This window comes from Nycticebus coucang, chromosome 2 (assembly GCF_027406575.1).
Source record: "Nycticebus coucang isolate mNycCou1 chromosome 2, mNycCou1.pri, whole genome shotgun sequence".
Taxonomy (NCBI): domain Eukaryota; kingdom Metazoa; phylum Chordata; class Mammalia; order Primates; family Lorisidae; genus Nycticebus; species Nycticebus coucang.
Window position 1 is genome coordinate 63,415,991 of NC_069781.1, and position 6,000 is coordinate 63,421,990.

Below are 6,000 nucleotides of genomic sequence, written 5' to 3' on the forward strand. Positions count from 1 at the left end.
TGATGACAGAAGTAAGCTCGTGGAGCTGGTTAAAGTCAATATATTTCATTTGAAAATGTTTATCTTTTTGACTTCATGTCATTATGAATATACCCACTGGGCAAGTTCAAAGTTTTTTTATTCATTCATTCATTCATTTATTCGGCAGTTATAACTAGGATCTTTCTCAATACAAGATTAAAGGTCTATTGAGTGCTAGTAATGTTGTTATGCTCTGAACCTGAGTAGGTCAGAGGGAATTTGAGTGTGACAGCTTTACAAATGTGTGCTTAGCCAGCTTAGGACTTTTCCTCATAAAAGTGAATCATAGGAAGTCAGGCTGAGCTTCTCGCAGGCCATAGGAAGAAGATGGAGGTGGAATCTCACGTTACCCAGGAGGAAAATGAGAAGGAGCAGGAGACCGTGATTGACCATGAGAAGACATGCCTGGCTCCTGCTCTGGGTCTTCCCTAATACTGAATGGACAAGTTCTTACGCAGGAACGTACCTTCCAGCGAGTTGCAGATCTACACTTGGATGGCTCTCACCTTGACAGAACCGACTAGTTTAGTAAAAGAAGTCTACGCAGAAGCTAGAAAGAAGTGCACACACTTTAATTTTGCTATTGTTTTTACAGATCTTAAAAGACCTGGCTATTGAGTTAAGGATATTGGCAGCACCATGTCTGGCAGAAAGGGAGTGATGACTCCAAGCCCCTGCAGTCGCAGAAGTTCCAAGTAGGAGATTATTTGGACATAGCAATTACCCCTCCAAATCAGGCACCACCTCCTTCAGGGCGCATGAGACCTTATTAAATTCTATTTACTATTCGTTCAATTTATTTTTTGGTTAGTTGTGTAAAATAAATGTACGTGCTTTTTTCCCTCTTCTGATTATTGCCATTAAGCCTGTAAATTGTAAACAAATTATAGTGCATCTATTTAGGAGTTAGATTTGGATGTGCTATGGTATGAATATTAATAGAAAGTCCGTGTTTTTCAAGCTCTTCTAGAAACTACGAAAAAAGTGCTCTTAGCATTCTATATAAAAGCCTATTGTTAAATACATGTATGTAATCAGAAAAAAATTGAATCATAAACCCTTAACTTCATTTAGTAAAGAGTGTGAAATGACACCAGCTTTTTAGGGACAATTTCTCTAAAATTTACCTTTCTTGGGCGGCTCCTGTGGCTCAGTGAGTAGGCCGCCGGCCCCATATACCAAGGGTGGCAGGTTCAAACCCAGCCCAGGCCAAACTGCAACCAAAAAATAGCCAGGCGTTGTGGCAGGTGCCTGTAGTCCCAGCTGCTCGGGAGGCTAGAGATTGCTGTGAGTCCTGTGATGTCATGGCACTCTACCGAGGGCGGTAAAGTGAGACTCTGTCTCTACGAAAAAAAATTTTTTTTTACCTGATGGGATGATCACACTAAAGACGGCCTTGGGATGAGTGGATCTCAGACTCATTCAAAGCAGGAAGGGTGTTTTCCTCTGAGAACATAGTGAGGTGGAGAAACAGACTGTCACGTGAAGCTGAGTTGCAGCTAGAAAAACAGAATTGTGGGGTGGCGCCCGTGGCTCAAAGGAGTAGGGCGCCAGTCCCATATGCTGGAGGTGGCAGGTTCAAACCCAGCCCTGGCCAAAAATGGCAAAAAAAAAAAAAGTAAAAGAAGAAAGAAAGAAAAAGAAAAACAGGATTGAGGCCAGCGAGGTGGTTCAGACCTATAATTCCAGCACTCTGGGAGGCCGAGGTGGGTGGATTGCTTGAGCTCACGAGTTTGAGACCACCCTGAGCAAGAGCTAGACCTCGTCTCTAAAAATAGCTGGGTGTTGTGGTGGGCTGGGCCTCACTTTAGACTAAATGAATCAACTACTCGGGAGGCTGAGGCAAGAGAATCACTTGAGTCCAAGAGTTTGAGGTGGCTGTGAGCTATGACATCAGAGCACTATACTGAAGGCAACAAAGAGTCTGTCTCAAAAACAAACAACAAAACAAAACAAAACAAAAAACCAGGATTGAATGCTGAGGCCAGAGTTCTAGGAAATGGCAAAAACTGGAAACAAGGATCAAGATTGGTAGCTAGGAGGTCTGAAACCAAGATAGGCTAAGGAGCGAAACCAGGTAGAGAAGAGTGGCTCAGAAATGAGTTGTTAATGGTGGGTAAGTACCATGATATGAACAATATCTCTACTCCTTAGTTGTGGTTTTGAAAAGAAGTTCTCTGGATTGGTGGTCCATCAGCACAAAAAGTTTGTTAGAACTGAGAATCGTTTAAAAAGACATAAGTTAAGTATTTTATTTAAATTTAAACATATAAGCATATGCTGACTTCTCCAACTCCTCTCCCTCCTCCTCCTTCTTGATAGGGTCTCTTTTGCCCAAGCTGGAGGGTAGTGGCACCATCACAGCTCACTGTATCCTCCATCTCCGGGACTCAGGTGATCCTTCAGCCTTAGGCTCCTGGGTAACTAGGTCCACAGGCACATGGCACCATGTCTGACTAATTCTTCTTCTTCTTTTTTTTTTTTGAGATAAGATCTTGTTAGGTTGCCCAGGCTGGTCTCAAACTCCTGGCCGCAGACAGTCCTCCTATGTCAAGCCTCTGGAGTTGCTAGGATTACAGATATGAGCCACCACATCCAGCCTCTTTCTTAAACTTTTGATGTAGATTAATACCCTTCCTTTGCATTTAGGTCTACTCTTGGAATTCCCATCCTCTTTCTTGCTTGAAACATGCCCTTAATTTCCATCATTGGAGAAAGCTCCATTAAACAGCATTGGCTGTCATCTTAACCCCCAAATGCCATGCAAAGGCTCTGATGCTTCTTTTTCCACCCTTCCCTTATGTTAGTCCTTCATGCTACTCTTTGGCTACAGCCATATGAATGCTAGCATTTACAGACCTAAACACAGTAGCTCTTTTGGGTTATTGCATTTATACATGCTATTCCCTCAGGAACACCTGTTCAGTTGAAGGGGGCCTGGTGAATTTCTACTCAATTTTTTTTTGAGACAGAGCCTCAAGCTGTTGCCCTGGGTAGAGTGCTGTGGCATCGCAGCTCACAGCAACCTCCAACTCATGGGCTCAAGCGATTCTCCTGCCTCTGCCTCCCAAGGAGGCAGGTGCCCACCACAACACCCGGCTATTTTTTGGTTGCAGCTGTCATTGTTGTTTGGCAGGCCCAGGCTGGATTCGAACCTGCCAGCTCAGGTGTATGTGGCTGGCACCTTAGCCACTTGAGCCACAGGCACCGAGCCTCTGTTCAATCTTTATGATCCAACACAGTTGAAAACTCTTGTCATCTTTTCTGATTCTTTCAGGCATAAATAGTTATTCTCTCTGTTCTAACAGCACTGTGTACATATTCTATGAAAGCACCTACCACATTCTGTCTTCTCCGACAGACTCAGTTCACTGAGGCCAGGAATCAAATATCATCCATCTTCATGTTGTTAGTAGCCAAACTAGTTCTTGGCACACAGTGTGTTCCTGACTAATGTTTGTTGAATAAATACTGTCCTGTAGTAGCTTTTTTTTTTTTTTCAGTTTTTGGCCGGGGCTGAGTTTAAAGCCGCCACCTCTGGCATATGGGGCAGACATCCTACTCCCTTGAGCCACAGGCACCGCCCTGTCCTGTAGTAGCTTTTTACGTGTGTATATACCCTGGGCAAGATTAAGCTTCATCTCATGTGACAACCAAGATGCTCTCTTGGGAAGGTATGCAAGACCATGACTCAGCGGGGAAGGATGTGTAATTGTGCACAAGGAGGATCAGCTATGTATTTGCTGATCCTAGGGTATACCATAATTTTTTTTCAGTTTCCTTCCGTAGATTAATGCACCATGCTATGATATTTGGTTATAGTCTGAAAGATGTTATGTCCAGAGAGGCAGATTTGCCATCCTGAATAGTAATGATTTCCTATTCATACTCAAAGGTAAAGTAATTATTTGCAATCCTGTCTACACATTAGAGTCATCTGTAGAACTTAAGCATTTTTAATACCCAGGCCCCACTTTAGACTAAATGAATCAGAATCTCTGGAATGGAGTCAGGCGTCAGAATTTTCAGAGCTCCCTGGGTGATTCTTTGTATAGTCAACATAGCAAAGTGGCAAAGTGCCACCCTGTCTTCTGCATTCTGTCATTATTCAGCTCAGGTGTTTTTCTTGGTCAACTGGATGTAGATTGATCCAATTAACTAAGCACTTGGATCCATTTGGTGGTGAAACCTATCAAGTGGCTCTTGTCACCAGCAAAATCTAGCAGCTTCACAAGCTATATTTGTTGCGTGGCTAGTGGCAAGCAGAGCTAATGGCCAAGGTCAGCACCCACATGTCTGGTATTTTTGGTGAAAGAGGAATTAAGGTTGAATGTGAACAGAGTTCCAATCTTTTGAGCTGACCATTGGTAATACTCCTGGTGTCCCTACTACTCTGGGGGAAAGCAGAAAGCAGTAGGCAGTAGAGGTGTGGTTCTTGCGCTCAGGGAGGCAGGGGAGTGGGGGGCTGAACACTTAGAAGGCTAGTCCTGTGTTGCAGGCACAGTGTGAGGCACTTTGAATATGTCATCTCATGCAATCCTCATGGCACCCTAGCAAGTTAGATGTGATTATCATCACACAAGCAAACAGATTCCCTTAACTTCCTCTTCCACAGAATGAGAATATTATTTTTATTTCCTTGTGTTGTGAAAATTAGGTTAGTTAATACATATTAGGCTCTTAGCATCATAGGAACATACTAAGCATTCAGTAAACACTGATGATTATTATTATTGCCAAAGTCTTAAAATAAGTAAGTGGCAAGGGAGGCAGGATTAAAACCCAAGGCCACCTGACTCTAGAACCTACGTACTTTCCTCTGTGGGAGGCACAGACTATAGAAACCCAAACCCCTCCTTCATCATGTATTAGCTAATTGGGGATCAGTTATATCTCTAGTAGTCTCACTTTCTTCCTTTCCATAAAATAGTAACAGTACCTATTTTATTTGTGGGGGGTTGGCAAAAATTAAATGTGATCATCTATGCAAAAGGCTATGTTAATTAAGTAATTTCCTTTTAGTTCAATAGAGGAAAGGATTTGAGGCTAGGACTAAGGAAACATGGCTCCTAACGCTGGGTTCTGTCTTTACCTCACTCTGTCACTTTGGGAAAATCCCCTGACATCTCAGCTTGGGGTTCCCCCTGGTTAAGCGGAGTGCAATATGGTAGGCATTTGATAAATGTTAGCACCAGGGCGGCGCCTGTGGCTTGGTCAGTGGGGCGCCAGCCCCATATACTGAGGGTGGTGGGTTCAGGCCTGGCCCCTGCCAAACTGCAACCAAAAAATAGCCGGGCGTTGTGGCGGGCGCCTGTAGTCCCAGCTACTCGGGAGGCTGAGGCAAGAGAATCGCTTAAGCCCAGGAGTTGGAGGTTGCTGTGAGCTGTGTGAGGCCACGGCACTCTACCGAGGGCCAGAAAGTGAGACTCTGTCTCTACAAAAAAAAAAAAAAAAAATGTTAGCACCATCTCTCTCTTTTCAGTCTCATGAAATGAGGTAATTGGAAAAGGTTACTGGTTCATAAGCCTGGCTTAGAATGAAATTATCCCTGGAGCTTAAAAAAGAAAAAGAGAAAAATATAAAAACAGAAATAAAGAAACTGATGAATCAGTGTGTGTGTGTGTACATGTGTGTATGTGTGTGTGCTGGCAGCCACCAGGGCAGAAGATTTATGTGATTCCTCCATGCTCTAATGATCATTTATTCATAACCTCAAGAAGAAAACCTGACTTGGGTTTAATTTTAAATCATTTGTGTGTTCTTTTCTTCCTACAAATTATCTGAGCCAGTTTCTAAAATTATGTTACAATAAAAATGACAACTTACCAGGATAAGGACACCTGGAAGAGTTGTTGAGAGTGTGCAGAGTGATGGTGCAAGTAGAGCACTTAGAGCCCTGACAAGGTGAGGCTCAGTAAAGGGCAGCTATCCTTACCTGGATGAGTGCAGCAGCCACAGCTCTCTGTAAACATCACTTTT

The 6,000-nt window shown here is 43.3% G+C and overlaps 1 pseudogene; it reads left to right on the forward strand.

Annotated features, from left to right (window-relative positions):
* The first annotated feature begins 321 nt into the window (after positions 1 to 321).
* LOC128572595 (histone deacetylase complex subunit SAP18-like) lies at positions 322 to 794 on the forward strand (annotated as a pseudogene).
* The last annotated feature ends 5,206 nt before the right edge of the window (positions 795 to 6,000 follow it).